This window comes from Hemicordylus capensis, chromosome 7 (assembly GCF_027244095.1).
Source record: "Hemicordylus capensis ecotype Gifberg chromosome 7, rHemCap1.1.pri, whole genome shotgun sequence".
Classification (NCBI taxonomy): domain Eukaryota; kingdom Metazoa; phylum Chordata; class Lepidosauria; order Squamata; family Cordylidae; genus Hemicordylus; species Hemicordylus capensis.
Window position 1 is genome coordinate 15,997,238 of NC_069663.1, and position 22,977 is coordinate 16,020,214.

Here is a 22,977-nt window from a genome sequence, read left to right on the forward strand (position 1 = left end):
TCCCAGAGTGCTGATCTCCGCACAGTCCTGTGGTTTTCTCAGTGCTGGGAGGGCCCTTTAAGAGAGACTGAGCCATCTCTTAACAGCTCTGGGAGGAAAGCATTGAGAAGCGCAAGAGCGCCTTTTGAAGCAGGATCTGGAATTTTTGCTTAGTGTGGGAATACAGGGGTGAGGGGAAACTTTGCCTGTTGAATTCCTGCCCAGCCTAGGTCTGGGTTTAACTGACCCTTGCATCCAGCTGAGCTCAGGCAGTCTGAAGGCCTGCTCTGCTTTACGCTGGCAGTCCCACTACTTGAGGACTAGAAATCCAGCCACCTTTGGATTCTTTATCACCTCAGGCACGTGCTGGTATCATTATCAAGAGTAGGTAAAGCCAGCCCCAAGTATGTGTGTGTTTGTGTGTTTGTATTTATCAAATACAAACAAACCAGCATAGCATAGTGGTTAGAGTGTTGGACTAGGACTGGGAAGACCCAAGTTCGAATCCCCATTCAGCCATGAAAGTCCCAGGCGGTCCTCTTTCTTAAAGTTTCTGCTCCCCTCCTCACGGTACCAAACCAGTGCCTGAACCTTGGTTCGTGCACACCCTTAGGAGAAAAAGATTGTCCTTGATTATTGTCCTTGATGATCTTACCTAAAGATCAGTATTGTCATAGAGTTTGAGGATACGCAATAGTTTATCAAACTTCCCTCATATTCTATCAACCAGCCTCTCCCACAATTTATCAACTCAAACTTCCTCCATAATATATACCTTGAGATAAGATCAAAGGATGATCTGAAATCTACAACAGCTGCATTAAGGGCTTCTTTAGGGAGCAAAGCCATAAGAAAATGGTTCCCTGTCCCCAAAGGGGATTCCAATCTAAGAATAAACCCAGCCTATATATATATAAACACAAGATAGATGCCAGCAACAACCACTGGAGGGATGTTGTGCTGGGGCTGGATAGGGACAGTTGCTCTCCCCCTGCTTAATATAAAGGAAATCACCACATTCACCCAGTTAGCAGGGATTCTCCTTCATAGCTTTGAAATGAGTGGAGGATGGGTCATTGCAGAATAAATGTACACAGCATGACAACAGTGTAGAACAGGCATGTTCAACTTAGCCCCTCCCCAGCTGTTTTTGGACTACAGCTCCCATAATCCTCAGTCACGGTGGCCAATAGCCAGGGATTATGGGATTTGTAGGCCAACATCTGCAGGAGGGCCAAAGTTGAGCAGCCCTGGTGTGGAACCTTCAGCAATGGGTAATAGAAGTGAAGGTAGGGCTTATAAAGTGATCCTTGATATGATAATAGGGAGTGGGAGTCTTATAACAATGCCCCTATTTTCAGCTGTGAAATGTTGGAGAGGTTTAGTGGATTGAACAGTTTCTGATTGTAAAGCAGCAGCAGAAAGCATGTTCACATTATGGTTAAAAATTAATTAACCATTAATTAATGGTTAAAATAATTAATTAATGTTAATTAAAAATTAATTAGTTAGTTAATGTTCCTGAGGACTACTGCAGTTGTTTTAATGGGTCTGGGTCAAACCAAGGAACTTGGAGACAATGAGCTTCAATAGAAATGGGGAGATCTGAAGAGAGCCAACTCCTACAAAATTTCATTCCAGTAGTCTAAAGATCCTAAAGGTGAGAAAAGGTTTGAAAATGAAACCCCTTTCAAAGCAACTTACTGAAGGCTTTATCACTGGGTATTGAAGGAGAATGAAGACTTTTTTCAAGAATTCACATGGAAGATGCAGGTGAAAATGAGATAAAAGATTGACTTACCCCATTTTCTGAGCATGCATTTCTGAAATATTAAAATTTTACACCTGAAGACGTATGTCTGGGTTTTCATCACCGGTTTTGATCAATTTTTCAAAAAGCAGAAAATCTAATATTTCTGTTTTAAAGATGTCTTTCAACCTGCCTACAAATAGTTTTTTCCCCAAAAAAATTTCAAACTGTGAGCAGCATTTGCTTGAAGGTTCCAAAAGTAAAATGGCCCTAAGTGGGGCATGAAAGAGTTCAGTGCTGCTCTTATCTCTACATCTTCTTTTTCACACCGCACATGATTCATCTATGGAATTCATAGATGTAGGGGTGGCCAATAGCTTAGATGACTTTAAAAAGGGGTTAGACAAATGTATGGGGCATGGGTCTATCAACGGCTTCTAGTCTTCAAGGCCTGCTCAACTTAGCCCCCCCCCCAGCTGTTTTTGGACTACAGCTCCATAATCCTCAGGTACAGTGGCCAATAACCAGGGATTATGGAAGTTGTAGGCCAATATCTGCAGGAGGGCCAAAGCTGAGCAGCCCTGCTATGGGCTATCAGATCTACAAATGTTCAAATGTGTGCTATGGACCCAGGCTACCACTGGGGGAGGGGCTACAGGCAATTGTCCAACTTAACAATTTCCCCATAGAAATCAATTGGAAATGCAAGCATATTAATACCTCTCAAATGGCTAGGCAGAATTCGAGCTGAAATTGAACCAGACCACTGGCCCACGAGCCAGTTTGAATTGAATCCGAACCAGTCAGACTGGGCCGATTCTGTTCGAATCAGATTCGAATAGAACCTGGTTTTGCACACCGCTAATTCTCAAGCCACGCTTCTGAGGCTGTGGCAGCAATACGTGAGCACTCCCAGACAAAGCCACCAAGCCATGCAGTGATTGCAGGGGTGTTCTCTGGTGGAGAAGAATTTCCTGGGGGGAAGAAGAAGTGCACCTCAGTGGGCAAGGAGGGGGAAATGAACAGTATGCAACAGGGCAAAGAAGGGTGGTGCCAGTGGATGACAGAATGAACATAAGAAGAACAGCCCTGCTGGATCAGGCCCAAGAACTATCTAGTCCAGTATCCTATTTCCCATGGTGGCCCACCAGAGGTCTTTGGGAAGCCCACAGGCAGGAGATGTAGGCATGCCCTTGCTCCTGCTATTGCTCCCCTGCAATTGATATTCAGAGAGGCATCCTGCGCCTGAACCTGAAGGTAGCCTATAACCATCCAGACTAATAGCCATTGTTACACCAGCCAGCCATGAATGTATCTAAACCAGGCTTCCCCAAACTGCGGCCCTCCAGATGTTGCTGAACTACAACTCCCAGCATCCCTAGCCACAATTTATTGTGGCTGGGTATGCTGGGAGTTGTAGTTCAGCAACATCTGGAGGGCCACAGTTTGGGGAAGCTTGATCTAAACCCCTTTTAAAGCCATCAAGCTGGTGGCCATCTAGGTGGCCAGATTTGACTTTTTAAAAGCCAAATTCTGACTTACGTAAATTTAGATGTAAATTTGTAAATTTGTAGACGTAGGTTTTGGGCAGTATAAAAATATGCAAAATAAATAAAATAAAATAAATAAACTGCCCTCCACTCCTGAAGTTTCTATGCAGTTTAGAATAATAAAAAAACCAAAAATATTTTTAGAGTTAATCATCATCATCATCATCAACATCATCGAATTATTATTGATGATGATGATGATGATGATGATGATGAAACATATAAAAGCCATTTACACTGCCCCCCCCTGCTTTTGCTGGGCAGTTCAGTTCTTGCTGTTTGTAATTAAGACGATTTGCCAGGAATAACGTTTGAGAAGGAGACAAAGGGTGGACTTTGACACCTTTGAAATAATAAGCTTGAAGACTCTATTCTTCTAAATCAGTGCACTTTGCACTCACCTAGTTCCTGGACAGGGATGATACTGCCGGTGGGGAAAACAAAGGCTCTGTGCCTCTCTGAGAAATGCCACTTGCTCCCTTTAACCTATTGCCCGCCTCGTCCCTCCAACCGAGAGCACAGAAGAGATTTCTACAAATATTTCTCCAGCACATGCCCCACCCACCACCAGCCAGGATGGGAGAGTTCTGCTGCCTGGAAGGAGAAGAGAGTGAGGGGCCATGCTTCACACAGCTGCTGCTGCTGAGAAATGAAGGGGCAGTTGCTCTCAGCCCTGTTCCTCCCCCATGACTGAGCAGGCGTACAGCACACAGAGGCAGCAGGGCAGACGGGAGCAGGATGCTTTCTCAGCTCCCAGCCAGCTGCAGAGGAATCCGGGCAAACCAGGTGGCAGATTTGAAATTAAGGTTAAAAATGGGTGATTTCAGCAGCTGGGCGGAGGAGTCAAAATTTGGGGCCTGGGAAAGGTGGGCAGGTCAATAGATCCTTAGAGGCTTTGAGACTCAGGGACTTGGATTTGTCATGACACCTGCTTCATGGCTTCACAAACCTTAAAGGCTATGCGGCTTGTGGGGTGCAAAGCCATACAGGTTGCCCTGACCCTTTGGGGTTGGTAATGATGGAAATGAAGCAGATTTGCACTGCTTCTGTGCTTGAGTGTGTCATCCATTCAAGGCACGGGGAAGAACAGAAATGTCTGAACCCGGCCTTTGATAGACCTGCACTGTTGGGGGGCTGGTGGAGTTTATTCCACACTCAGTTCGCTAATTTGATCATTTAATAAAGTTGTGGCCCTTTTACCCAATTTGAAATGTGCCTGTGTCTTCCTTGCAGCTCTGGTGTGGGGGCCAAGGGCCACCCCTGCCCTCCTGATAGGATTGGGGCCGATAAAAAGAAGTACTTTTTCACACAGCACATAACAAATCTGTGGAACTTGCTGCCACAGGATGTGGTGATGGCCACCAGCATGGATGGCTTAGACAAATTCAGGGCTTAGACAAATTCATGGAGGACAGGTCTATCAATGGCTACTAGTCTGGTGGCTATTGGCCAGCTCCAGCCTCAGAGGCAAGATGCCTCTGAATACCAGTTGCAGGGGGAGCAAAAGCAGGAGAGAGGACATGCCTTCACCTCCTCTCTTTGGGCTTCCCAGAGGCATCTGATGGGCCACTGTGGGAAACAGGATGCTGGACTGGATGGGCTTGGTCCTGATCCAGCAGGGGTATTCTTATGTTCTTATGGATCATATTTCCCACGAGAGCATCCCCACTTTCTTTCCTCACTTAGAGATGTGTGATGTTTAAATGCCCCATCACTTTTGTAAACTGTACAAACTGTGCTTCATCTCAGCACCAAGCAGAGCTCCATTCTCTCGTATCACAATCCTCAAATTTTCCATTGTATTCACAACTTTAATTACAGCTGTTTGCAGAAGTGCAGCAAATCTATAATTGCCAGGGACCAGAGGACGGCTCATTTATCAAATCCTGACTGCTTGAACCAGCTGGTGGAAAACTTCTAAATACAGACTGGCACATATACTATTGATTTCAACGGCAGAAAGGAGCAGGGTTTGCTACCGAACAGGACAAAAGCATCCATTGCAAAAATAAATAAAAATGCCCAAGGCATAGCTTAGTTCCCTGCTTATTTATTTATTTGTTTCAAATTGAATTTTTAAGTCCACATGAAGTGAAACATAAATCTTTTCTGCAGAAGAAGTTTGCACCAATCTAATCTGGTTTAGGCTTTTTTTTTTTAATTGCAATGAGGAATATTCCACTTTCTAACTGCTGAAATGTAATTCAGTGAGAGGTAGTTTGTTTGGAAGTATTGCAAACCCAATTCAATCAGACCAAGTGGTTAAAACTCAGAATGTGTTCATTAAGCTAATTTAGCAGCTTAATAGAACCACTAGTGGGATACTGATTTGGAAGCTGTTGTTCCAAGTAAGAACATGAGGAGACCTCTGCTGGATGAGACCAAGGGCCCATTGGATCCAGCATCCTGTTTCCAACAGTGATCAGCAGGACGATTCTGGGAAGCCTGCAAGGAGCACTTGGAGGCAATAGTCCTCAGCCATTATTTGTCTTTCTAGCAACTGTAGTTATTCAAAGGTACACTGCTTCTGATGCTGAAGCCAGTTAGCTGTCATGGCTAACAGACCTCTCTTCTTCCACCATGAATAATATTCTATGTAGTGAATCCAGCTGGCTTTAAAAGTTACAGATTCACCGGATTCCCCTTTACAAGTATATACTGAAATGGTTTGGACCAGTTCTTTTAGACCTGGAGACAGTCCAGTTTGACCTCAGGCCAGCACCCCACCTCCCGGTGGGGGGATGGTCCAGTCCAAACTCGGTCTGGCTGAACCAGGCTGGTTCGATTTGAACGATGGTTCGAATCGAGCCAGCTCACACATCCCTTGTATCACCACCAGTCACCACCGTCTCCCATCCAAGTAATAATCAGGTCTGACCCTGCTTAGCTTCTGAGATCAGATGGTTGCTTTGGCTTCTTGCTGAGTCGAACTGAACCATCCCCTGTTCGTTCCGACCCCAGAACAAACACCCCCCAACTGTTTGGGGTTCACGGACTTTTTTAATTTTTTTAATTTTTTTAAAAAAATTACCTTACCCCCTTCAGGGGAGTTGTTGGAGGTGGGGGTGGTCCGTGGAGGTTCCCCCTCCCCCCGCCAGCCTTCCTGCAGTCCAAACCGGCCCGTTCAGCTGGCTCTTCAGACTGTTCAGGCCTTCCCCCTCTGAGTCATGCAGAGGCCTATTGCAGGCGTGGCAGCCTCCAAAATGGCCACCGCACCAGAGGGGAAAGGCCCGAGAGCGGGTTTGACCCAGATTGACCAGGGAGAGTGGGCTTGATGATCAATCACCCCTCCTCGGGCGGGTGGCTCACCCGCCCAGACAAACAGCAGCTTGGCTCCAGCACTCTTCCCTTCAGCAAGGGAGAGAAAGGGAAATAAATGCTTTCAGGCAGCAAGCCCTGAAAGCAGGCAGCAAGCTCTCCAGAGCCCGAGCCACACTCCCCTGCAGGCTTTGGCGGCCCTTTCCATTGGCAGCCTGGGTTCTTTGAACCCGTTCGTACAATCGTGGGTCCATCCCTGTTTGGCTCCCACAACAAGCTTCATCGTGGGAGTTGTAGTACCAGAGTGCAATCTGCTATCCAGCCTGCAGGGCTGAAAAAGGCTACTTTCTAGAGGCCTGCAACATGAAGCCGGCCTCTTCCTTGTGTGTGCACTGCAGTCAATGACTGGACTACCTCAGAGTGCTGAAAATATAGAACAAGCTACGTTCTTTATTAAGTTGAAAAAGAACAGGTACATTGAGAGCCAGTGTGGTGTCGTGGTTAGAGTGCTGGACTAGAACCGGGGAGACCCGAGTTCAAATCCCCATTCAGCCATGAAACTAGCTGGGTGACTCTGGTCCAGTCACTTCTCTCTCAGCCTAACCTACTTCACAGGGTTGTTGTGAGGAGAAACTCAAGTATGTAGTGCACCGCTCTGGGCTCCTTGAAGGAAGAGCGGGATATAAGTGTAAAAATAAATAAATAAATAAATAAATATTCTTAAATTCATTTTCCTAAAAAATTATATTCTTAATTTCTTTGAGAATGCTTAGGTGCTTGGTTTTTGACCCTTGTGTTAACCTATAATTTGGCAATTAGCCTTAAAGCTTCATATCTTATCTCAATCGGGCGGATTAAGCTTTTTGCCGTCCATATAGGCAAAAAGGCTTTTGCCGTCATTTTACCTTAAACAAAAAAGGTTTGCCATTTTTTAATAAGATAAAAGGGAGAGGACTTTCTCCTCCCCACTCCATCCTTCCTGCAGCTGCCACCGCCCACAGAGAGGGGTGGCAAAATTTGAGGAGGGGCAAAATTTGCTGCTCCTCAAATTTTGCTGCCATAGGCAAATGTCTGTTCTGCCTCTCCATTAATCCACCTCTGACCTCAATTTGATTTTGTTCTGCTGATGTCCTGTCCCCCAAAACTAGTTTTTGTGCAAAAGGCTGGAGTTTAGTCGCTAACATGCTAAGTAACTCTGGAATCAGTAATGGACTGGATGATAGCAAACAAACTGTAGGAGAAAATGATGAGAACACATATTGTAAGAAAATGAGTGAATTGCCTTTTTTTTTTAAAAAAAAAAAAGTGTGTCTCTCTGGTGAGAATAAAAGTGGTATGTTGGGAAAGAGTTAAAATAGACAAAATGCTGATGCTTAGTGGAAATCAGTTGACAGTTTGTGAACATAAAAATGTTCCAAGAACTCAAAGTTTTGTTGATGTAAGCAGTGTCACTGAAAATCATGAAATAATTTGTTATGGCTGGGGAAAAAATACTTAAATTAGAATTTTAAGTGTTGGAACTACAATATTTTGACCCAGATTCATTCTCTCTCTCTCGCTCTCTCTCTCTCTCTCTCTCTCTCTCTCTGCTTTGTTCTGTCAATGTTTCTAAAACTATCTTTATAGACATTCATTGTCTGATATTGATCATCAGGAGACGTTAAGATCATCTGGAGAGGTTCGTCTGCGGGTTGCCTCCAGCTCATCTGGAGGCTGCTCGGGAGCAGGCCTTCTCCTTTGCTGCCCCTGGACTTTGGAATGCACTCCCTACTGAAATAAGAGCCTCCCCATCTCTGGCAACTTTTAAAAAGGCACTAAAGACACATTGATTCACCCAGGCTTTTAATTAGATTTATAGTTTTAATACTTTTAATATTGGGCTTGAAATGATTTCAATGTTTTCAATGATTTTAATTGTTTTAAGTGATCTGATGTTTTAAATGATTTTAATTGTAAACCTCCCAGAGACACAAGTTTGGGGCAGTATAGAAATATTTCAGATAGATAGATAGATAGATAGATAGATAGATAGATAGATAGATAGATAGATAGATAGATAGAATTGTAGAATCCAGAGGAAAGAATTATGGTATGCAAGGACAAGGCAGTGGAGTGGAATCGGGAATATTAACAGTTTAGAGAGACAGAAATTATGTACAAAGAGGCCAGTGCAGACTGCTTTTCAGTGCTGGCTGTTTGATAGCCCCACCTCTACTCTGGGACTGGAATAAAAGTGACGGAAGCCCCATCCAAAAGCTGGCCTGGATCCAGGAATGGATTCACCCAAAACACCACATATTTCATGCAGATAATCCAGATAATCTGTTTTATAGCACGGTGGGTTTGGGCATACAGAAGGGTTCCATCTTTGATTATCATTGGTTCCTCCATGCTGTTGTCAAGGTGGTCCTGGGCAAGCATAGGAGGTATGTAGATGCGATTGATGTAGTTGCTCTGTTGACATGGAAGACCTAGATCACATCAGCCAGGTAGCAGATATTGACAACATGGGGAAATTTCAACCAGAGGGGAATTGTTTATTGTTAGACAGTTTAACATTTACCTTTAATTTTTAATGCCTTTGTTATTCAATTTAGAGACAGATTTCTGTATTCTTATCATGCTGTCTATTATCCCTACTGTATTGCATTATATTAAGGTTTAAAAAAAACCAAAACATTTCTATAATTTCTATTAAAAAGTCCCTGGTTGGTTCACAGTTACAGAAGCATTGACTTTTGTTAGCTGGTTAATGGCCAAAATAAACTATCAGTCTAAAACCAGAGGGGAAATTTTCTTAAATGAAATCCCTATCCATTACCTGCATGCTATGGGCTAGTTCAGATCAGTGAGTGATTTTTGCATGTTTTAATGAAGACAGACAGATGCATACGAAATACGGTAACAGTCCATTGAAGTTAATAGGGTTGGGGTAGCAATTTTGCTACTAGTTTGTTTCCAGTTTCCAACTGGCTTCAAATGAAACTAAAACGATAAACTCCTCCCATCTTTCAACAGCTGTATCTAACCACTGGTTCCAACTAGTTGCAAATATACACCGTTACTTAAACCAGATTAGTTCTCCCATTTAGATGAGCTTTTAATCCAAACCAGGAGCAATGCATATTTTCCAAGCCAGCACTGCTGGCAATGAAGGTTTATTTGCACATCTGCGATCACCCAGCAGGCCTGTCAGTTGTCACAGAGGATTCCAAATGATCCTCGTTTTTAAAAGAAAACAGTTAACATGTTGGAAAGAACCAACATAATATACCCAGGCTTGAGAGAAATACGTTCAAGCATTTTTTGGTACTGTTTCATTGAAACATCTACACCATGTTCAGTGAGAAGAGCTGGTCATGTGGTAGCCAGCATGAATTGTCCCCTTTGCTAAGCAGGGTTCACCCTGGTTTGCATTTGAATGGGAGATTATGAGGCGATTCTCACCAGCAGCAGAAACTGAGATAAGGGAGCCCAGCCTGTTATCTGCTACTCGTGTTCAGCAACAGGAGCCAGCAGGTTAGCTGCAAGCCCACCTAAATCCCTTCCCCTTAAATGAGGTTAACAGAGTGAGTGCTCTGTTCACCCCATTTTCCTGGTTCTGCGTCTGCTGTGGCTGCTTGCTACTCGTGTGCAGCAACAGGAGGTGTGATTGATCGTCTGCGGAGAGAGCGGGTCGAAGCCGCTCTCCCCGCAAACCTCCTCTTGGTGCTTTACACTGCTTATGTGAAGTGCCTCTACATGTGTGATCACTGTAAGAGATCCCCTTTTGGGAGTGGAGCCACTCTGGGAAGAGCATCTCCATGCTTGCGTGCAGAAGGTTCCAAGTTCCCTCCCTGGCAGCATCTCCAAGATAGGGCTGAGAGAGACTCCTGCCTGCAACCTTGGAGAAGTCTCTTCCAGCCTGTGTACTGAGCTGGATGGACCAGGAGGTTTTTCACACCTGGCTTTTAGCTCACATGTCCTCCAGAATGGAGGGTATGTGTTCTCATAGCGGCCAAATATACCCCAAAGTCCCTGCAAGCTATCAGGGAGCACTTCACACACAATTCGGGTTTTTCATCTGGCATTAGAGTGTAGCCCGATTTATACCCAGAGTTTTAAAAATCCACTTTTTGCATCGTATTTGGGGGGCAACTTCAAACTCGCAGCAACGTCTCGCCGAAATCCCACAGTCAGCCTCCTGTCTAGGGAAGCTCCAGAGGTCTGACTTAGTATAAGACAGCTTCTTATGTTCCTAATCATGTGCAAACTCTAGGAAACAGAAATAGATAAAGCAAAAAAATTTCCAGGGAGGAAAAAACCCTTAGGGTCCATTCCCCCACACCCCAGTACTTTCAAATGCTGATCACCAATAATCATTAAAAGTAGACCATAATTTTTAAAAATGACTGTGTTCTCATTACACATGGCATCTACTGTAAAACCATCTTAACTATATAATGAGGTTTGTGGAAGTGGTACAGTCTTCACTTATATTCATTTATTTATACGTTTACATCCCACTTATGTTTATCCTCACAACAATCCTGTGAAGTTGGTGAGGCTGAAAGATATGTGAGTGGCCCAAAATCACCCAGCGAATTTCATGGCTGAATATGGAGTTGAACTCAGGTTTCCCTGGTTCTAATCCTACACTCTAACCACTACACCACACCGGCGCACTAGACTTATGTGTCTAGGAGTTAGTCCAGAAATCTCCTAATCCAAAATTTATCCCTGGATTTTGGATGATGGCCTGGTCTTGTTTCTTAAGCAGAACCGATGCACAGGAAAGTTTTAATTGCTCCCATTTTTATTTCCAGTTTTTGGACAGAGCCCTCTGCACACAGTGGACTACAGCTTTCATTTCCTTTAGCCTAGGCTTCCCCAACCTGTGGCGCTCCAGATGTTGCCGAACTACAACTCCCATCACCCCCAGCTACAATTTATTGTGTCTGGGATGATGGGAATTGTAGTTCAGCAACATCTGGAGGGCCGCAGGTTGGGGAAGCCTGCTTTTAGTCCATATATAGCTTCCCACTCTCGTGTTACCGGTACATATTGATACAATATAGCAATTAAAGCAAGCTTGATGTTCCATATTGTGGAAACTGCCATATTGTGGACCGAGAGCAGGGAGCCCAGGGTGGCCGGATTGGCCGCCCACACGATGGCCGGCTCTGTGACGGAGCCGGCGGGGGGTGGGGGGAGCGGGGTCCATGAGGCCCCTGCAAGCCTTTGCAACTGCGCTGGACATACTGGGGAGACCCCTGAGCTGGGAGGCTGCTTTTAAGCCTCCCAGCCAGGGGTCTACTCATGAGTAGGCGCAGCGTGGAGCCGCGCCATGGCTACTCACGAGCAGATAGCCCGCATTTGTGGAGCACTCGCTCCACAAACCTGGGCTAAGGGGCAGGCTACAGGAGTGGGTTAGCCGCTCCAGAACCACCAGGCTCAGCTGCGAGCTCGGTGGTTCTGACGATCCAGGATTTTCCTAGCCCGATTTTTGTGATTGTAAGAATAGCCCCATTGAGTCAGACCATTTAGCTCACTGTTGTCGACACCAGGGCTGCTGATCTTCAGCCCTCCTGCAGATGTTGGCCTACAACTCCCATAATCCCTGGCTATTGGCCACTGTGGCTGGGGATTGTGGGAGCTGTAGTCCAAAAACAGCGGGGGGGGGGGGCCAAAGTTGAGCAGGCCTGCAGGGAATATCCGACAGTGCTCACACAGCTTTACCTGGAGCTGCTGCCAGGGAGTGAACCTGGGACCTTGTGCTTGCAAAGCTGATGCTCTCCCACTTTTCTACGCCCCCTCAACACACTTACAGCAACAGCATTCTTGCTGGTGGTTGCCACCTACCCTGTTTCCACCAAAGGGCACTGTGGAAGGGCGGGGGGAACCCAGGGTAGGATGCAGCCAGCCACTAGAAGGCCGGCTTCCTAGAAGGCTGGCTTCCAGAATTCTTGGGGGATCTGCTGCCAGTCAATGTAGACATTCCTGAGCTAGGTGGACCAATGGTCTGACTCCGTAGAAGGCAGCTTCCTGTGTTCCCCATACTGTTTGTCTCCACATTGGATGGGCTAACCTTTGCCTTTTGGAAACTCCTGTTAAAAGAGCATGCTGTGTTGACGGGGCTGTTAAACCTTCACAGGTGTCTGGTCCGACGCCAGTCATTGTTCAGACTGTGTCGCAGTTGTGCCAGCCTCTAAACACAACCTCTGAAAGCCAAAAGACTGCTAACGGCAGCTGTTCCTGGTGCAGCAGCAAATGGAGACTCACAAATGCTCTTTTTGTTTCCATGGCTGGCTCCCTAGAGATGCCAATGGAAAGGCCACTGAGGCCTTGTTCTCCTCGCTTGTTGTGTATGAAGAATCCAAGAGTAAGGGTTTGGAGAGGAGAGCTGGTCTTGTGGTAGCAAGCATGACTTGTCCCCTTATAGCTAAGCAGGGTCCACCCTGGTTGCATATGAATGGGAGACTTGATGTGTGAGCACTGCAAGATATTCCCCTCAGGGGATGAAGCCACTCTGGGAAGAGCAGAAGGTTTCAAGTTCCCTCCCTGGCTTCTCCAAGATAGGGCTGAGAGAGATTCCTGCCTGCAACCTTGGAGAAGCCGCTGCCAGTCCGTGAAGGCAAGAATGAGCTAGATAGACCAATGGTCTGACTCAGGATATGGCAGTTTCTATGTTCCTATGTTCCTAAGGGTTGAGGTATGCAAGGACAAGGCAGCGGGATGGAATCACCAATATTAATAGTTTAATGAAATAGATCATGGAGCTCATAATTGGTGATAAGAGCTCGGGGGAGGTCTGCAGGGACCAGGGGCAGAGCCAGAGTTGGGCGAACAGGTTCAAAGAACCCAAGCCACCACCCCTCAGGGGCCGCCCCCCATGTCTGACCTCAGATGTGGGTAGTGGTGGTGTTGATTTCACTCCCAAACGGGACCCCACACAGGGAGGGAAAGCCACAGTATCATTAAGCACTCACTCCCTTAACCACATTTTAGAGGGACATTACTTAGGTGAGTTTGCCGCTGGGATTGGGCCCAATCCCAGCGGTTCACACATGTCTGCAGTACTGGGCTGGGCTCCCTAAGCCCAGTTTTGCAGGTGCATGTGAATAGCCTCATTATTTACAGAGAGGCAAGTGCAGACTGCTTTTCTGTGCTCTTGCTGCTGGCTGGCTGTTAGCCCCGCCCCCAGTCCAGGACTGGAATACAAGTAATGAAATCCCCATTCAAAAGCTGGCCTGGATCAAGGAATGGATTTGCCAAAAACACCACAGTGTCCAAGGAAGAGGAAGAAAGAAGGACTTGCACACTGCAGTGAAACCGCTTATTGGACCCTAACTTCTGAAAACCTCATCAAGGCTTTCCAGTTAAACACATCAGCAAGTGCTCATTTCATTCCAGACAGTTGCGTCCACAGAGTGATGCCTCACAAGCTGCCTTATCTAGGCAGACCCTGCTTAGTAAAGGGGACAATTCATGCTCACTATCACAAGACCAACTTTCCTCCTCACCTAAGTCCTATTGAAATCAATGGTACTTCAGTACATCATAGCTAACTTATCTCCACTGATTTTTGTGTTGCTTCATCAAGATTCACTGGTGGTGGTGGTAGTGATGGTGAACATATTAACACATTCTTTCCCCAGCTTTGCTGGTGAGGGAGAGAACAAAAATCATCTTGTTTATCTTCAGCTTGCCAAAGTTATTGAACTTGACCCGGACAATTATCAGTGAAAGCAGAAAGTCTGAGAAAGGGCTGGAACGGAAGTATTCCAAGCTGAAAAATTGCATGGAGAGCTGCCTCCACCTAGTGATAAGCGATGGAACTGCAGCCCTCTTAAGCTGCACATCTTCTGTAGCGAAGACCAGAGTGTTGTATGTCTGATCTTGAGAATTCTGGATTCCCAGTACTTTCTGGGCCAATCTACAGACTGCACAGGAGATAGTAGAATGCTAGAAGCTTGATTGTCAGGTCTGCTTGACTTTCTTGTGATACACAATTTTATTCTGGTGGCACAATTTTATTCTGGTGCCTACGAAGGAGAAGGCTTTTTCAGTAGTTGCACCTAGGTTATGGAATAGCCTCCCCAGTGAGGTTCACCTGGCTTCATCATTTTGTTCTTTTAAATGCCAGATGAAGACCTTTTTGTTCACTCAGGCTTTTTTAAAAATTAAATTTTGATCTGATTTTAACTGATCATTTTTAAAATGTCATTTAAATTGTTTTGCATTGCATTTTGTATTCCCCCCCCTTTTTTGTGTGTTTTGTTATTATTTAATGTGATGTGCTTTTATCTCATGTTTTACTATTGTGTTGTAAGCCTCCCAGAGAACAATTTGTTTTGGGGTGACAAACAAATAAAGTTGTTGTTGTTGATGTCGTCGTTGTTGTTGTTCTGTTGAAGAGTCACTGTTAAAAAAGGTGGCTTACATGCTGTTCAGAGAACCAGACATCTAAGGGAAAGGCATGTGCATTGCACACTGTAAAAAATGAAGCATATATGTACATGAAGCTTATATGCAATGTGGGGCTTGCATATAGTTCAGAAAGCTGTGCACACTCACAATCACAGAAATGCCTGCCATCACACATATGGCTCTTCCCTTTCCAGACAAGCCCTGCTGTAAACGTGAGTGGCTGGGCACGCTGCTAATTAATGCGGCAAGGCGGGACTTCCTCCTGCTTCGCCCCACTTTACACGGCTACAGCAGGGAGATTGGATAGCGTCTGAACGAGGCTCATAACTTCTCATACCATACTGACAGTCACCAAATAGAGTTCCACTGTTATGAAAATGCCATTAGTCATCTGTAAATATGTGTGGACAAGTCTCAGACACATACTAACTCTCCATCCTCTCTGTTAAACATGCTTGCTTTTGTTGTTGTTTTGATAAAATATTCCTCTCCCATCTTTTATGCTGAGGCACTTCAAGGTGGCTCACAGCATCAAAACCAGATACATAACCATTAAAAATATATTGCCAGCAACAATCAATATGCTGCAAGGCAATAAAACAAGTAGAAAAAATAACCCACCCAGCAATCCAAATGGCACTCTTGAAACAGGGGGAAAGGCAGGATGAGCTTCCCCTGACAAGAAGTTCTAGGGTCTCAGAGCCATCTTAGCAAATGGTGAGTAAACCTGGGAAAGGCCTCCAAATAAGGTTTTTAAGACCAGATCTATCTGTGTGGGACATGGTGCTCCTTTGGTTACCTTGAACTGAAGCAGTTGCTTAAAGTATATCACCTCCTCCCTCCTTCCCCCAAACATTATTATTATCTTGTTTACACAGTCAGACAGGTGTTATTGACTGGTTTGTTTTATCCAGACATCGGGTCCTTCCCAAGGACCTGGGATGGCTGAATTTTATTGTCAATGTTGTTGCTGTTGTTATAGATATCGTCACAGAATATAGGCGGTTCCCAGTAAAGCTGCTTTTTATAATTGGCTGATGGTGATTTCTGTGGCCCCTATGGTGTTGAGGTGCTCTCCAAGGTCTTTTGGAACTGCACCCAGGGTGCCAATTACCACTGGGATTATTTTGGTCTTTTTCTGCCACAGCCTTTCAATTTCAATTTGTAGATCTTTGTATTTTGTTAGTTTTTCTATTTCTTTTTCTTCTATTCTGCTATCCCCTGGTATTGCTATGTCGATTATTTTCACTTGTTTTTCTTTCTTCTCAACTACAATTATATCTGGTGTATGTGGCAGATATTTGTCTGTTTGTAGTCGGAAGTCCCATAATATTTTTACATCTTCATTTTCTTCAACTTTTTCAATGTTATGGTCCCACCAATCTTTGGCTACAGGTAGCTTGTATTTTTTGCAGATGTTCCGGTGTATCATCCCTGCTACCTTGTCATGCCTTTGTTTGTAGTCAGTCTGTGCGATCTTTTTACAACAGCTGATTAGGTGGTCCACTGTTTGATCTGCTTCTCTACAAAGGCGGCATTTGCTGTTTGTTGTTGATTTTCCGACTTTGGCTCTGATTGCATTTGTTCTTAGTGCCTGTTCTTGTGCAGCCAGTATTAAACCCTCTGTTTCTTTCTTCAAGTTGCCATTCTTAAGCCATTGCCAGGTCTTGGTGATGTCTGATTTTCCACTTATATTGTGCAAATATTGACCACGCAGGGGCTTATTTTTCCATTTTTCTGCTCGGTTCTTGACTTGTTCTTTCTTGTAGGCCTGCTTTGTTTCATTGGTGTTGAGTAGTTTCTCATTATTGACCATTTTAAGTGCATCTTCTTCACTGTCCTTTATATATTCTGCAAGGCCTCTTTTCTCCTCCTCTACTGTTTGATGGACTTGCAGCATTCCTCTTCCACCTGAGCTGCGAGGGAGGTAGAGCCTATCTACATCACTGCAGGGGAGCAGAGCATGATGGATGGTGATTATTGCGATGCAATCCTTGGGTCACTCTCCTCCCCCCCCCCCAGTGTGTCTGTCATGGCTGCAATCAGCCATGGCTGACACACGATTACAAAAACAAGATTAACGGAGCACTCAGTCCATTACCCTCATTTAGAGGAAAGGATATTTAGGCAGGCTAGCTGCCATTGAACCACCAGGCTCACCCATGAGCCTGGTAGGGGTGTAACTCTAATAGGGCAAGGGGAGACAGTTGTCTGGGGGCCCCCAGAGGCAAGTCACATGACTGTCTCCCCCAGCCACACACCCTCCTGGGCTTCCTTCCGTTGTATTCATCCTCCGGAATTGATGTGAGTGTTAAGACCTGGAGCTACCGGAACAGCATGTCTTTCTCTAGTACCATTAAATGACTTGCATCATCCACAATTTACAAAACCTTTTTAAAAAAAATTAGGATGATGTTCTATTGTGGCACATAGTTATATATATATAACTATGTGTTTTGTTATCATTATTCAGCCTCATTTAAGAGTTCTTTACTTCATGAGCTGAGCTTCAGTGAGGGGAGGCCATTTTAAAATCTTGTCTCTGGGCCCACTCCAACCTTGCTATGCCCCTGGTGGTGGTTCTCACAATCGATGGAAACTGGGCTGGTCTCCCTTAACCCGGTTTGCATTGATCATGAGAATCGCCCTCTAGTCTTTAGGTATCTCTCAGATCAGGCTACCCTCCTCAGCTCCCCCTCCTCACCAGGAGAGTGGAACCCTTAAAGGGGAAATCTTCTGACCTGCACTCTTGTACTTCACAGACCTGTCCACAAGAGCAGCCCTTATCTGGATCAGCAGGAGCACTATTCACATGTTATGCTGAACACTCATACAATAACAATTTAAGACATACGTGTGTTCATAACATAGGGACATAGGAAGCTGCCATATACTGAGTCAGACCATTGGTCCATCTATCTCAGTATTGTCTACACTGACTGGCAGTGGCTTTTCAGGGTTTCAGGCAGGGGGTCTTTCCCAGCCCTACCTGAAAATGCTGCCGGGATTAATCCTGGGAACATTCTTCACGGAAAGCAGATGATCTACTACTGAGTTACATCCAGTCCTCTAATGTGACCCCAATTAATCTCACATCAGGTTTAGCAAATTGCTTTGAGAAGTTTGGCATTGTTTTCTCTTCTTGTCTGTTCCTCCTTCACTTCAGTGGAGGAAACCATGAAAGGACATTTTTCGAGGGGATTTTTTAATATATTTTTTTATTTTTTATTTTGCAAATGTCGCAGTTTCCAATACATAAACAGGAGGCTAGATCTGGACAATGACCTTCACCTCCAATGGACTCCTCAGCAGAATGGAGAGATGGAGAATACTGCAGGCAGTCAAAGAGCCAAATCACAGTGGCAGTCTTGGAAAATCCAGATGGTTGGCTCCAATTCATCTAAGCTCTATTTTTAATCTTTGATCAGGCCATTAATGATTTGTAATTGCACCAATCAATTGATTTAAGGTTCCTGACACAACTGGGTTAAGGTATACAGATGAGACAAAACAAACACGGCAGATTTCCAAACATAAGGATTTTCCCAATGGCAAGTATTTATTGGGAACATTCCAGTAGTCCACCAGAGAGGTCCATAGGAGCACAGGTTTGACTACCAAGTCAAACCATTGGTCATAGGAACATAGGAAGCTGCCATATACTGAGTCAGACCATTGGTCTATCTAGCTCAGTATTGTCTTCACAGACTGGCAGCGGCTTCTCCAAGGTTGCAGGCAGGAATTGGACAGCACACTTTACTTTACTTACTCTATAGCATGCACCTATAGAACTCCTCCTTTTTATCAACAGCTGCCATGCTTAATTCACTAAATCCCTAGACCATGAGGTTCTTCTTCTACCAGAGATTCCAGGCAGGAGAGAGTTAACCCTCGATTCTGTGGTCATCTGGGGCACACTGGGAATCCTCCCGACCCAGCAGCTCTGAACCTGGGTAGCTCAGAGCTGCTAGCCAGGATAAAAGTGAGATAGGATGGAAATGGAGCCCATCCAACCTTTTGTTTTGGTCTTCTGTGCTGCTGTGCCAAATGCAGCAGGATATCCTGCTGGCGGCCATGTTTATCATAGAGTCCAGTGGCTTGTGGGCCAGGCAGAATGGAGCTGCTGCGGTTTTGAGGGCTGCCTCTCTGCTGCTCATGCAATGCTTTATGGGATAGCTGGAGGACCCAGCTCCCAATATCAGCAATAAAGAACGCCTCTCGTGAGTATGCAAGCTGCAGAGCCAAAAGGCGGCTCTGGTCATCTGGGAGGCCCAAGGTAGGAGTGTGCCTTCTCTCCAGTCTCTGCATGTGGTCGTGAGAACAGGCTCCAGGGCTGCACAGCTTTGGTCTTCCTGCAGGTGTTGGCCTACAACTCCCATCATCCCTGACAATTGGCCACTGTGGCTGAGGATGATGGGAGTTGTCGTCCAACAACGTTGGCGGGCTGAAGTTGTGCAGCCCTGCCCTAGACCAAGCAACCTAGGGACACAGAAATGGTTCTTAAGCAGCCAGCTCTGCACACAGCTCTCCTCTCCTTGCTAAAGCTCAGGTCTCCTTACTGGACTAGCTTATTGTAGAATCCAAAGAGTTGTGGTACGCAAAGACAAGGCAGTGGAGTAGACTCAGGAATATTAATGGTTTGTTGAAATAGATATTACTAGCTGGCCCGGATGCAGAGCATCTGCACCTCTAGTTCTCCCTCGTTCTCAGTCCCTCATTCACAGCCCTCCTCTTCCCCCTCCAATGTTTTCCCTCTTTCTCTCCCCCCTACTGCTGCTTTCTCTCTCCACCTGCCCGCCCGCCTGCCCGTTCACTGGCCTGTCTGTTGGCCTTATGTTCCCCACTGCCGTTGCTTTCCTCTCCCACTCCCCTCGCTCAGGAACTCTTGTGAGAGCTGCCATGGGATTAACCATGGGTACATCTTAGAGAATTTTATATATACTAGCAGTAGGAGAGGAGAGCTGGTCTTGTGGTAGCAAGCATGACTTGTCCCCATAGCTAAGCAGGGTCTGCCCTGGTTGCATCTGAATGGGAGACTTGGTGTGTGAGCACTGCAAGATAGTCCCCTCAGGGGATGAAGCCGCTCTGGGAAGAGCAGAAGGTTCCAAGTTCCCTCCCTGGCAGCATCTCCAAGAGAGGGCTGAGAGAGACTCCTGCCTGCAACCTTGGAGAAGCCGCTGCCAGTCTGTGAAGACGATCCTGAGCTAGATAGACCAATGGTCTGACTCAGGATATGGCAGTTTCCTATGTTCCTATGACCCCGTGCACAACATCTGCCCCGCTTCCCCCCTCCCTTCCGCCCCAGTCCATTTCCCATTCCCTCCTCCGCCGTTCTCCCCCCTCCCAGCCCCCATGCCCGCCACAACAACCCCAGTTGCTCCTCTAGCCTCCATCTGGCCATTTTCGGGAGCCCGCCACCACCCACCCAGCCAGGATCCTCTTGGCGGCACAGCGCGGCTCAGCCACCCACGGCCTCCTCTACACCCCTTTTTCTCTTGCCACCGTCACTTTTGTCTCGCCGCTTTGCCGCCCGTTCCCCTCCCAACCTGCCCTCCAACGGGCACCTCATCGCCCGTTACCCTCCCGCCCCAGGCAATGTTCCTCCTTGTTCCTTCCCAAGGCAATGGTTGGAATTCTCGCAGGACCTTGCAAGAGCTCCAGCAGGCATCCAGACGCAGATGTGTCTCGACATCCCCATGGAGTTCTCTCCATGGTCCTCCATAAGCAAATTAAATATAGAAGATGTGTGTGGTGTGTGTGTGTGTGTACAGAGAGGCCAGTGAAGACTGCTTTTCAGCGTTCTTGCTGCTGGCTGTTTGTTAGCCCTGCGGCCACTCCAGGACTAGAATACATGTAACTAAAGACCCATTCAAAAGCTGGCCTGGATCAAGGAATGGATTCACCAAAAACACTACACTTTTGATAATCTTAGATGGGACCAGAGTGTCACTGCAGAAATGTGGCTTGTGTCTCTGGACTGACCAAAAGCCGTGAGCCACAAACAAAAGCCCAGCCCTCCATGTTATTCGTGTTGGAACCTGCAGTTGATTTTGGATCAGATTTGCACATCTGGGCCTCCTGATGCCATCTCGTATCTTGAGCAGGTTCACATTTCAGACGGAGCTGGGATGGTGTGTCGACAAGCTGCTTTTAAGTAGATTAATGCTAAGCTGCCTGCTAAATCTCCTCTTCACACCAATATTATTTCCCTTCTGTTGGCAATTAACACCATCTACAAACAGGACAATTGTACTGCGCTTCTAGCAGTTCACTGCCAACATTTCAGCTGAGAATCTGCAGAGGGAAGTAAAAAAAGATTAATTCTTGTGTGTTTCTTCCTTCACTCTGCAATGGCAGCATGGGTAGTTCTGTGTGTGTGTGTGTGTGTGTGTGTGTGTGTGTGTGTGTGTGTGTGCCCACCCCACATATTCTGCCTCCGATACAACTTCAAGTCCTCATAATAATGTTTTTAAAAGAGAGAGAAATATTTTTTTTAATACAAGAACTTTAAAAAGCTAAGGATCACAGACACCATCTTAGAAGAGGCATTTCCTTATGTGAGAGAGGAGGGAACTTGTCATTTTAAATTGTAATATGGAATATGAGAGGAGAGCAGGTCTTGTGGTAGCAAGCATGACATGTCCTCTTAGCTAAGCAGCGTCTGCCCTGATTGCATATGAATGGGAGACTTGATATGAGAGCACTGTAAGATATTCAGCTTTGAGGATGGAGCAGCTCTGGAAAGAGCAGAAGGTTCCATGTTCCCTCCCTGGCATCTCCAAGATAGGGCAACCTGCAACCTTCCTGCCTGCAACTTTGGAGAAGCTGCTGCCGGTCGGTGTAGACCATACTGAGGTAGATGGACTGATGGTCTGACTCAGTATATGGCAGCTTCCTATGTTCCAATGTACCTACCACTCACTACATCTCTAGACCAGGGTAGTGGCGCAACTTTGGCCTTCCTGCTGATGTTGGCCTACAACTCCCATCATCCCTGACAACTCCCATCATCCCTGACAATTGCCCACTGTGGCTGGGGATGATGGGAGTTGTATTCCAACAACAGTTGGAGGGCCTCAACCTGCACAGCACATGTTCTTCTCCCACACACCCTATCCCTGTGCAAGGATTGGTTCTGAACTCCTGAAACAGCTCTTACACAGAGAGGTCATTCACACAAGCGAAAACTGTGTTCGACCTGGGTTTGGGAGTTGTTTGTGCTCCCAATATTTGGTTGTGTGGAAGGAAGGTAAGGGGGAAACCTGGGAAGCAGTGATTGAGGCTAGTCCCACAATCAGGCGAAATCAGGCTAGGGGAGCCTAGTCCGGTTTCGTCTGACCTTGAGAACCACCGGGCTTGCAAGCGAGCCTGGTGGCCTCCAAGCCGTTAACCCGCTTAAATAATCCTCCCCTAAGCCCAGGTTAGCGGAGCAAGCGCTCCGCTAACCCAGGCTTTCCAATTGTGAGTTGACGCGGCAACTCACGAGTAGACCCCCAACTGGTAGACCCCCCCAACAAGTAGACCCCCAACTCTCCAGCATGCCCTGCGCACTCACGCAGGGCATGCCGGAACTTCCGGGGGCTGCACGTCCCCCGATCCTCCCAGCCCCCACCGGCTCTGTAACGGAGCCGGAAGTCATGTGGGCGGCCACTTCGGCTGCCCAGAGCAGACTGCCTGCTCGTGTGCAAGGAGAGCAGGCTAAGCCCGCTCTCCCGCTAACCCACCCCAGGCAGCTCCCACTGATCATGGGAACCGCCTCATTGTGTGGAAGCAAGGTAGGAGGAACAGCTACCCAGGTTTTCCTCCTACCTTGCTTCCACACAACTGCAAATTGGGAGTACATCCAGCTCCCAAACTTGGGTAGAACAGTGAGCCTCTACTCATGACCAGTGAAAAGGGCTGCAGAGGAGGCGGGTTAGACTTAACTTCCCCACAGGTGACTGCTCCTCCTGTGATGGGCATGCTCCCTGTGCACTCAGGCGATTCCCCACACACCCACACAGTGGTGAGGGTTGTGGGATTTGTCACTGT